At 39.0% G+C, this 11261-nt stretch overlaps 1 long non-coding RNA gene across 1 annotated transcript in view; it reads left to right on the plus strand.

The window, feature by feature from the left end:
• Window positions 1-10793, plus strand: part of LOC123288018 (uncharacterized) — an 80501-nt gene extending 69708 nt beyond the window's left edge. Inside the window, exons 2-4 of the long non-coding RNA XR_006531500.2 lie at window positions 4908-4998; window positions 8932-8997; window positions 9698-10793. This is a non-coding gene — a long non-coding RNA (uncharacterized lncRNA). The remainder of the gene's footprint in view (window positions 1-4907; window positions 4999-8931; window positions 8998-9697) is intronic.
• The last annotated feature ends 468 nt before the right edge of the window (window positions 10794-11261 follow it).

Below are 11261 nucleotides of genomic sequence, written 5' to 3' on the forward strand. Positions count from 1 at the left end.
GAGAACTCACTATTACTCTTAGCTTTCTCTCCCATTAGAGCTAAAAGCTTTAAAATAAATGTTTTTTTAGAAATTACTTAAAATTCTCCTACTGACAAAAAAAGACCTCTTTGGGGGTTTAAGTTCCATGTTAAGCGTATATTCAAAAGCTTTAAATATGTACTAAGGTGTGAATAAGGGAGGAAACATTTTATGTTCAGCACAAGCAAAATTCTTTGGATCCTATATCTAGAGTTCTGGTTAGTAGTTGACGTTATTGGTGAAGGATAAGAAATTAGAATTTCATACATTCTACTCTATTTTGCTAGAGCCTGTTAGGAAGTGCTGCCTCAGCCTGTCGCCTTTTCTCTCTGTGGAAATCATACAATCTGGGGCCTTTGTGATTAGCATGAGAGTGCCTATTTTCTTTATTCTTTTTTTTCAAAAATAATAAACACTCAAATAATACATAAGTGGCATTTTTACCTTTTAATTTTTACAACAATACCTTACGGTAGTCCGAGTATGTAGTATTATTCCCATTTTGCAGATGTGTATGAGCTCTTACCATTTGAAAAGGTTAGCTGACTTACTCACAAGCCTAGGACATCCTGTAGCTAAGACTAGAATGTCCTAAAGTCTGTCGTCTCTTCTTGCTGTTAATATTGTATGGCTTTCCATACTGGCAAGATTGGATGACCTCCAGAAATTCAGCTGGGCCAATGCCCAAGATGTCCGGCCAATTGGCTTGATTTTCAGCATTGGCTGAGCCCAGCTGCTCACTCACCAATCTGGGGGTTGGGGAGATCAACTGAAAGAGAGCAATCTGACTCCTGTCTGGAGCTCTCTCCCTCTCTCCTATAGCCCTGGCTGTTTGAGAGTAGGGATTCTGTCTTTTGTGGTAGTTTTATGTCTGGCAAGGGTTCTAAATACTTGTAGAAAAAGAGAAAGAAGAATTTACCTATCTCTGTAGTGCTCAGATCATTCAGCTGTGGATAAACAATGCCTAATTGCTTGATGATCGCTGTGAGGAATAACCAAATCACACATGATGCCAAAGAGCAAAGATAACAGCAATTATATAATATCTAGTTAAATGTACCATTCAATGCTTTTGCCTTCCCTGTCCTGAAGCTGATGTGTTGATAAAAATGACTTCCTGTTATAAGGTGTTAATTTCAGAAAGAAATGTTCTATATTTGGGGGATATTTTCTATTTGCTTAATGAGGTGCTAATATATATAAAAGAAATTAAGAAAATCTCATTAACGAATCTCAAAGAATAATATTTTGCAAATAGTAATACTACCTAATAGTACCATCTCAGAGTTAGAAGGGTCCTTGGATGATTCTAGTATCTTACCTTATGTGTGAATTCCCTCTACAACATCCTGAATGCACTATCTCCAGCCTCTACCTGGATCCCAATATGGAAAAACCATTTTCTTACAAGAGTTGATCCGAGAGTTGGATTTCTCTAATTGTTACAGTTCTTTCTAATAACTGAAAATCAGCTCCATCTCGTTTCCACTCATGCTGCTAATCCTTTTTTTTTTTTTTTTTTTAGTAAAACAGCTCTGAATTTTTTGGGCTGGCATTTAAAGTTAAATTGAAAAATCAGCATGTGGTATAGGTACATGCGTGTTTAAATATACTCTATGAATTGTCCTTTGAACTGGATCTTTCAAGCAATGCAAAAGGGGTAAATAAAAGTATTGAGAGTACTTCATTTTTTCTCCAGGTTTGTTCTGTTTTTAAGTAGCCCCATCACACTATTTCACCCATCTAAGTGAAATGGGGATCTTGGTTTTAGACTAAACTGGAATTCAAACGTGTGGGCATGATTGCCCTCTGACGGTTGGGTCTATGAGGAGCTTATTTGGATTAAAAAAAAATTGAAGGGGGGTGCTTAGGAAAAAAGTGGTTTGTTCTGTTTGGGCACCTGACAAAGGACTTGAGATGCAGACAGTAGCATGGCCTTTGCCTGCCATGCTGTCCTTCCTGAGTCTGTGGAGCAGCAGCCTGAAGGTAGAGGAACTCTGCATGAAGCGCTCCATGAGATGTAGAGAAGGCAACAGCGCTTTGGCTTTACTGCAAGTTACAAGGGGCAACCTGAGTCAGGGAGATAGGCATTCTCTGAGTCCCTGGGGGTTTACTGCTCTGCGTGGTGGCACTTTTGGTCTGAAAAAATTGCACTGGATGGAGTTAAAGAGGCAAGAAAGATTTTATTCAAGACTACTGTAATAGAGGAGAGAGATTGACCACAACTCCACTGAGACACAGGTGGGAGAGTTTTCAAGTGCTGGGGTGAGCTACTGGAAAGTAACTGGAGGATGTTAGGATGTGGTTCATTCAAGTGTTGGCCAGTTGGCACTTAACAAAGTTAGTTAGCTCCTACCCTCCCACAGACAGGGGGACAGGTGCTCTATCTTTCTTGATGATTATGTTTCAAAGCGATGGCTTCCAGGCCCTCAAGAAAGACATTCATGGGTTGTAAAACTGGCAAGAGGCTTGGAAAAGATTTATATCTCAAAGGGGTGGAGAAAGAGTTTATAATTGCAAATTTTCTAAAGTAAAAGCTCTAAAAAAGGGAGATGAGGGGCTAGAGTAAGGAGAAGCTTGTCTAAGCTTTGTCAAGCTGAGAGAATGTGAAGGCCATCCTGGTCAGACATCAGTATTCTTATGGAATACAGCCATAGCAGTGGCACTGGGAGGCACTGCCCTCCAGTGGTTTCAAGGCAGTGGGCATCATGACAAGACAGGGGTGGGAGACTGTGAGAGAACAGATCATAAGAACTAGTGAGATACCTCTGGGACTCCCAGCAGCACATGGAAGGATTTGCAAAGGGCTGAGAGTGTGTGAAATGTAGAGGCAAGACTAGTGAAATTTGAGTCATTGCCATTAGTGAGGTTCCACAGATATCCAGTGACTGACAAGGGCTGGGAAAAAAGAAGCTCAGACTGACTTTGAAAATTACTACACCCTTTAATCCAGGGGTACGTGTACTGTGACATCTTGCTGCTTTGTCCTTTTTTTTTTTTTTTATTAAGGTTATGAAAGTTAACATCCTTGTGAAATTACAGTTGTACATCATTATTAGTCATGTTGTAGGTACACCACTTCACCCCTAGTGCCCTCCCCCCACCCCCATTTCCCCTGGCAGCCACCGATCAGTTCTCTTTGTCCATATGTTAACCACCACCTATGAGTGGAGTCATACAGAGTTCATCTTTCTCTGTTTGGCTTATTTCACTCAACATAATACCCTCAAGGTCTATCCATGTTGTTGTGGATGGGACGACTTTGTCCTTTTTTATGGCTGAGTAGTATTCCATTGTATATATATACCACATCTTCTTTATCCAATCATCAGTTGCTGGGCACTTAGGTTGGTTCCATGACTTGGCTATTGTGAATAATGCTGCGATGGACATAGGGGTGCATGGAACTTTTGGAATTGCTGATTTCAGGTTCTTAGGATAGGTACCCAGTAGTGGGATAGCTGGGTCAAAAGGTATTTCTATTCTTAACTTTTTGAGGAATCTCCATACTGTTTTCCATAGTGGCTGCACCAGTTTGCATTCCCACCAACAGTGTATGAGGGTTCCCTTTTCTCCACAGCCTCTCCAACATTTGTCACTTTTGGTTTTGGATATTTTTGCCATTCTAAGAGGTGTAAGGTGATATCTTAGTGTAGTTTTGATTTTGATTTCCCTGATGATTAGTGATGATGAGCATCTTTTCATGTGTCTATTGGCCATCCGTATATCTTCTTTGGAGAAATGTCTGTCCATGTCCCCTGCCCATTTTGTAATTGGGTTGTTTGATTTTTTATTGTTGAGTTGTGTGAGTTCTTTGTATATTATGGAGATTAACCCTTTGTCGGATAAATAACTTGTGAATATTTTTTCCCAATTAGTGGGCTGTTTTTTTGTTTCAATCCTGTTTTCCCTTGCCTTGAAGAAGCTCTTTAGTCTGATGAAGTCCCGTTTGTTTATTCTTTCTATTGTTTCCCTCATGTGAGGGGTTATGGTGTCCGAAAAGATTCTTTTGAAGCTGATGTCAAAGAGTGTACTGCCGATATTCTCTTCTAGCAGACTTATTGCTTCAGGCCTAATCTTTAGGTCTTTGATCCATTTTGAGTTTATTTTAGTAAATGGTGAAAAAGCATGGTTGATTTTCATTCTTTTACATGTGGCTGTCCAGTTTTCCCAGCACCATTTGTTGAAGAGACTTTCTTTCCTCCATTGTAGGCCCTCAGCTCCTTTGTCAAAGATTAGCTGTCCATAGATGTGTGGTTTTATTTCGGGGCTTTCAACTCTGTTCCATTGATCTGTGCATCTGTTTTTGTACCAGTACCATGCTGTTTTGATTACGCTGCTTTGTCCTTTTAAAAAGGGTGTTGTGGAGAGTGGAAATAACAATGGATTGACAGCTAAAAGATCTGAGTTTTTTGTTTTTTTTTTCAATTGTACCATTCAACAGCTCTGGTTGTCTGGTGGCTAAGACTCGGCATGCCCTGGGTTTGTTTTTCAGTCAGGGAACCACACTACCCATCTGTCAGTTGTCATACTGTGGCGGCTGCCATTGCTGTGATGCTGAAAGTTATGCCACTCATATTTTAAATACCCGCAGGATCACCCATGGTGGACAGAGTCCAGAAGAGTCTTCTAGACTAAGACAAACTAAGAAGGACCAGGACACCCACTTCCAAAATATTAGCTGTGAAAACACCATAAATAGCAGTGGAGCATTGTCTCATATGGCATAGGAAGGTGAGAGGATGACGGAAAAAGACTGGGCAGCATGCCACTCTGCTGTACAGTGTCGCTAGGAGTTGGAATCAACTCAAGGGCACTAATAACAACCATTCTCCAGCTAAATGGTCTTAGATGAGTCATTTATATTTCCTTTACTCTCTTATCAGGAAATTGGGGATCATATATCTACTTCTCAGGATTGTTATCAGAATGAAATAATGTACATGACATCCTTTGTTAAAGCACCGTGAATGACAGGTATGATGTCTTTCCGTTGATCTCTAATGTCTCATCCATTACTTAAACACAGCCTTGATATGATCTAGTCATGTCTCTTTAGGACCCTTGTAACTGTTCATAATCAGATTATTTCTCCCTTGCTCTGTTTATGCAAACTTATTTCAGTTCCCATTAATTTAAGCAGAACATACATGTTTTAAATTGAATCTCTCTATTTTGTCTGTCATGCTTTATCTGTCTCCCAGCTCACCAGCTCTTGCACCTAGACTTCCTTTCTACAATACTCTTGTCTCTCGGGAGGTCTTTTGTGATAAACAGAAGTCAACAGGAGTTGTACCCCACACGTTCCTTCCTGAAGACACCAGTAACTGCTGCCATTTGCTCATCACTGTTAAAACGTTTCAGTGTTTGGTTAGTGGTTATTACGTTCTTTACACATCTGTTTAAATCTATTTAAATTACACTACATAGCTGTAAGCTGCTTGACACCAATATCCTTACATAATAAACCAATCTGGTTTATAGAATATCTAAAGATGCCAAAGAAAAATCTGTACTCTTTGTTAGAAACTGTGGGTGTTGATAAGGAAAAAAAAAACATTATTTGATGGGAAAGTTAAACATTGGCTCGTCAGAAAAAAAATTCTAACTTCAAAGGAATTGATTATTTTTCCATTAAGTCCTCAGGACAAAAACATAACTATTTCGAGAGGACTATCTAAAGATGAGGTCGCTGTTACTTTGGTAGTTGGCCCTTTTTCTGTAGTAATTTAGTCTGAACAAGACCCGAGTGTGTGCTATTCTTTGGCTTTATAGTCCTCTAACCATAGGCACTGATGGCATTCATGATTATGGATTAAATAGGGCCAACTCTCCTCAGTAATTTGTTAGAAAACTCCCACAGTGATACCTATGGTGCTGCTGAACAACGATGTGGGTAATGTGTTATTTTGCTTTAGGAAAAGCTACAGCATTCCAACATGGGGTTCAATGCCTGGGACTGGAAGCCCCTTTTCTATTTGATGTAAATTAAGCCTTGAGTACACTCTGCCCGGTATTGCAATTAGCATCTGGGGCCTGACCAAATTCTAATTTGTGCAACTGCAGATTACTTACTACTGGATAAGAAATATGCTCCGCCATAGTCTTGCTTTGTTATGTAATTTTTCCTGGGGCTGCTAAACCATTGTTGCATTCTGCCACTGTGTGCAGCCAGTGGGCTTTTAGAAATTTCAGCCTGAAAGGCTCTCAAGAAAACATGAAAATCTTTTAACATAAGGTTACCTACAGGAGACTACTTTTTGGTTTAGTTATGTGATTGCATGTGAACAAATGTATTTTTCTTTACTCCTACCTAGTGTTTTTTAGATTGATGGATTTTCATGAGAGGTGTTCAGATCTTGTGCTTTCAATTTCATTTTTGGGAGCACACATTTCAGAGTGAGATATGAAGAGTTATGTGAGATGAATAAATTAAAATATGATCAATTAGACAGCATTTTGCTGACATGAATATTTTTCTGGAAATTTGAAATAGTAGAAAGCTAGTATTCTTAAGTAAGAGAAAATAAAATTTTTGGAAGACACCTCTGGAGAGTCGAATATTTTATTTATAGATGCAATCTTTCACATTTTGAAGAAAGTGTTAATTGAGGTGCAATTGGGTTCTTTGCGAGGTGGTAACACAGGGCTTCTTGGTTTACACAAGGGTCAGCAGACTACAACCCAAAGGCCAAATCAAGTCCACCACCTGTTTTTGTAAGAAAAGTTTCATTTGAGCGTGGCCACACCCATTTGTTTATGTTTTTTCTGTGGCTGCTTTTATAGACTGTATGGCCTATAAGACCTAAAATATTTACCATCTGAAAAGATTTCTTTCTAGAAAAGGTCGACCGACCCCCTAGTTTATATCATTACCTTTATCTTGTGGAATCAGAGCTGTGTGTGCACATCCTCTAAACTATGGGAGGGTCAAACCACGTGTTTGACAAACAGTTAAACCTACGACTTTCCCATGCCTTGGGTTCTGGCTAGATATTATGTCAACCCCAAGCTTCCCTTTGTCTTTCCTTCTTTTCTCAAGTTTCTAGGTCCCAGCTCATATCTGTGACTGTGGCACCAGCAATTTGGGGTTAATAGACTGTAATTGGATTGATGGTGTGGCTTTTTACCAAAACCTTTGGAGTTATCTTTTGAACCTAATGGAAACATTATGTATTTTGCAGTACCTCATATTTTAGGCTGCCCCTTTAGAGCTGCCCTTGTGCTACAGTTTGCTCTTACACTGTAAAGTATAGCAACATATTTCTCTTATCATTGGCCCAAACTGGTCACACATCCTTTCTAAACCTGTAGACTAATTGGCATCTACAGCTGCATTTTGGAATAAGGTTATTCACCTCTGCCTCTCTTGGGAGAACCGTGGACACGTGGATTGGTTATTTTCCTTTTGCCCCTTCAGAGCTACCCAATTCTGTCTATTTTATCTTGGATTTCCCCCAAGAGTAGAGCCTAAGAAAAGGGATACATGAAGGCAGTTATTTTGAGAAGTGTTGTCAGGGAACAGAAGTCAGAGGACTAGGACAGTTAAATAGAGAAGAAGGTAAAGCTAATCTGAGAGTGGAGTTATTAAGGTTGAGATTCAGTTACTGTTATGGGAAACTGGGGTTTAATCTAGCTGAGAAACCTCTGAAGAACTGTGTAGATCCTGTCTCAGAATTGTTTACTCAAGACATGGAATTGTTTACTCAACGCATTTCTCCACTGCCTTCCAAGCCTGATTGGTCAAGAGTTGCCTCAGGGGCTGCTAACTTCCTCGCATGTACAATTTGAGCATGCTGCAGAATGAGTAAGTAGGCTAGTCTCATTCAAGTCTCTCATGCTGTGGAAGCAAAAGATTCCTGACACACAAAGAGACATGCTGTGTAGCTGAATCAAAGTGCAATTGCTGCAGCTGGTTACCACAGCAACGACCAGAACAAAATGGTGGGCCAAGGGGCTGTAAGATAGGACATAAAAGATGTATGTCTCACTGCCCTTCTCAACCTGCTCCATGTATCAGGGGGCTGGCCTCTGTGCCGAGATCACCTGAGCTCCCTTGCTGTGCAGTTTCTCATTGAGTATTGGTATGAGGAGACATGGCAAGAAATCTGAAGGCAGGAGAACAGAATGGCTGGTGTATTTTCTCCAGCTTCCTCTTTCTTTGCACTGCCTTTGGTTGTAACTCCTATTGAGTAATCCTGCCTCCATGACTCCAGCTCCCCTTAGGTTTTGGTAACGCCATTCTCTGTATAGCAAATGCCACAGCTCCCACCAAGAGGCCTTCTCCTGCAGCTACAGCTCCCCCTTGGATTCAATAACCTCTTATCCTTCTTGTCCTTCAGGCCTAGTGTAGGTTTTAGCTCTCTCCTGTTGCTGATCCTTGGACCCTGCCAAAATCACTCTAAATAGTTTTTTCATTGAATTTTCATGTATTAAATCCTTTGATTTTGCTTTAATTTTCCACCTAAACAAAATTAGGATTTTGTTAGCAGTAAAGAAAGGGAAGATTTTTGGGATTGGCATCTAAGAGTGTCCATAATCCCTTTTATGAAGGCCAGGACCAACAGAAAGCTTGCCACCAGTGTAACAGCTTCAACACACTTCAAAAAATGGCATAGAGATGAAATTTCTCTTCTGGGACAGCTTTCACCTCCAATAGCCCCTACTTCCATATTTTGGGTTGTTAATGCTGTATTTTAAATTTTCCTTGGATTATTTGTTTCTTCTTATAACATGAATATTTTTTCAATGTAAGGAAGTTAAGCAATATAAAAAGGCATAAACATAAAGTGAAAATCTCTTATAATTCAACTACTCATAGATAAATATTAACATTTTGGTGTATATTCCTTCAAACATTCTTGAATGGGTCTATAAAACAAACCAGTACCTCAATTTTATATTTTGAAGGAGGCCACTGTACACAAACGGATGGAGTGAGAGGAAAGAAGGAGAATTAAGTCACCTTGTTTCTGGGTAAGCACCAAATTTGGATATATCTTTCATTATTCAAGGATGTGCAAACAAGAAAAAAAGGAAATAGAAGAAAAACTTAAAAAGAATAAATATTTACAGTCCCCCCAAAAAGCCTAACTCAAGAATCTAAGGAAGACAATACTGTTCAAAAATGTTTTCCATGGTTAAATACTTGCAACAACTTAAATTTCCATCATGGGGTGGACATGGGGTGGATAAATGAATTATGGTGGATTCATTCAATGCCACTTGTCCACTAATTCTGACCAGTGTTATTTCGGTGAATGGATGTGATAGCCATTCTATGATGCATGTAAATAAGTGTTTATAAACATGTAAAAAAGATGCTTGTATGAATGCTACTTCTGCATTACTTTGAGAACAGTGTTATCAATTATATGTTTAGAATGAGGTAGAATGTTATAAGACAATATAAAATGATCTTGAAGATATAGTAAGTGAAAAAAGCAAGGCTTATACAAAATGATTTCATTTGTATTGAAAACAAAAAACACAAATATACATTTACATGCTCATGTATACATAAAACATTTCTGGAAGGAAATGAGAAATTATTAACAATGTTTGATTTTAGGAAAGGGGTAAATATTTGGGAAAAGAGGCATATTTACTTTTAATTACATATATTTTTGTTGTATTTGATTGTTTTTTTCTCTTCACATATTATATATTCAACTAGGGAAGATTGCCTAGAAAAGACAAATTACATCTTAATTGTGCACTCAACTAACTTCAAGAAGACACAGAACACTGAAATGAGAGAAGAAAGGTGACATAAAAAAGTGAAAAAGGGATTTCTACACAGTTGTATGTATAAAGGGAACTCACAAGAAAAGTTTAAATTGTAAAGAAATTAAAAATGTAATGAGGAATTTTAAATCTACATTAGAAGCAGTACAGATAAGAATCATCTCTACAGAGAAGTAACCAGAAACTTGGAAGACATCTTTCAACAATTCTTCCAGAATTCAGAGGATAAGAACAAAGAGAAGAAAGTGTCAAAAAGAAGAAGACAAGTGTGAAAGGCAAAGAGCAGAAGCTAAAGAAGCCAGCAGCCTGGAAAAACCAATGGGCACAGATTTAAAAAGTCCCAAGAAAAGCCTCTTCCTTCCAGTCAAAGGACCAAGAAAGACAGAGAACTTTTAGACAATAACCACTAAACTGTAGCCAAACACCTCAGAAATTCTGTGACCCCCACCTCTACCTATACCAGCAAAGTTTGAGTGGGGAGTCTAGACTTTTACCCTTACCAGAATGTGACTAGGTGTATCATCCTTCTTATCAGAGTGATGTCAGGGAAGGCTGAGTAGCGAGCCAAGATTTTGATACCTGCCGGGTAGTAAAGAGGCTGCACCCAGCCTGCTGTGTCAGGGGACACCACATAGCAATCTAGGACTTCCACTCCCTCCCAGCAGTAATGAGGCACCTCTGTCCCTTCTCTTGGAATAATGTCAGAAGAGGTCTAGTGGGGAGTCAGAGCTTTCATCACTGCCCAGTGGTAAAAAGACCCTGTGCAGTCACCATGATGTCAGTGGAGACCACAAGGAACAACTTTACACACATAAATTTGGCAACTTAGATTTATGGAGCAATTCATCAAAAAACCAAATTACCACAATTCACCCAATATGAAATAGAAAATTTTAATAGCTCTGTAACTATTAACGAAGTTGCATTAATTATTTTAAAGCTCCCCAAACATCCAACAACATTTTCACAGAAATGGAACAAAGAACCCTAAAATTTATATAGAACAACAAAAGACCCTAAGAGCCAAAGGAATCCTAAAGAAAAAGAACAAAGCCGGAGGTATCACACTCCCTGATCTCAAAATACACTACAAAGCCATAGCAACCAAAACAGCATGGTACTGGTACAAAAACAGACACACAGATCAATGGAACAGAATCGAGAGCCTAGAAATAAATCCACACATATATGGACAGCTAATTTTTGACAAGGGAGCCAAGAGCATACGATGGAGAAAGGAGAGTCTCTTCAATAAATGTGTTGTTAAAACTGGACAGCCACATGCAAAAGAATGAAAGTAGACCATTCCCTTACACCATGCACAAAAATCAACTCAAAATGGATTAAAGACTTGAATGTAACACCTGAAACCATGAAACTTCTAGAAGAAAACATAGGCAGCATGCTCTTTGACATTGGTCTTAGCAGCATATTTTCAAGCGCAGTGTCTGACCGGGCAAGGGAAACAAAGAAAAAATAAACAAATGGGACTA

Source organism: Equus asinus, chromosome 1 (assembly GCF_041296235.1).
Source record: "Equus asinus isolate D_3611 breed Donkey chromosome 1, EquAss-T2T_v2, whole genome shotgun sequence".
NCBI classification, from domain to species: Eukaryota; Metazoa; Chordata; class Mammalia; order Perissodactyla; family Equidae; genus Equus; species Equus asinus.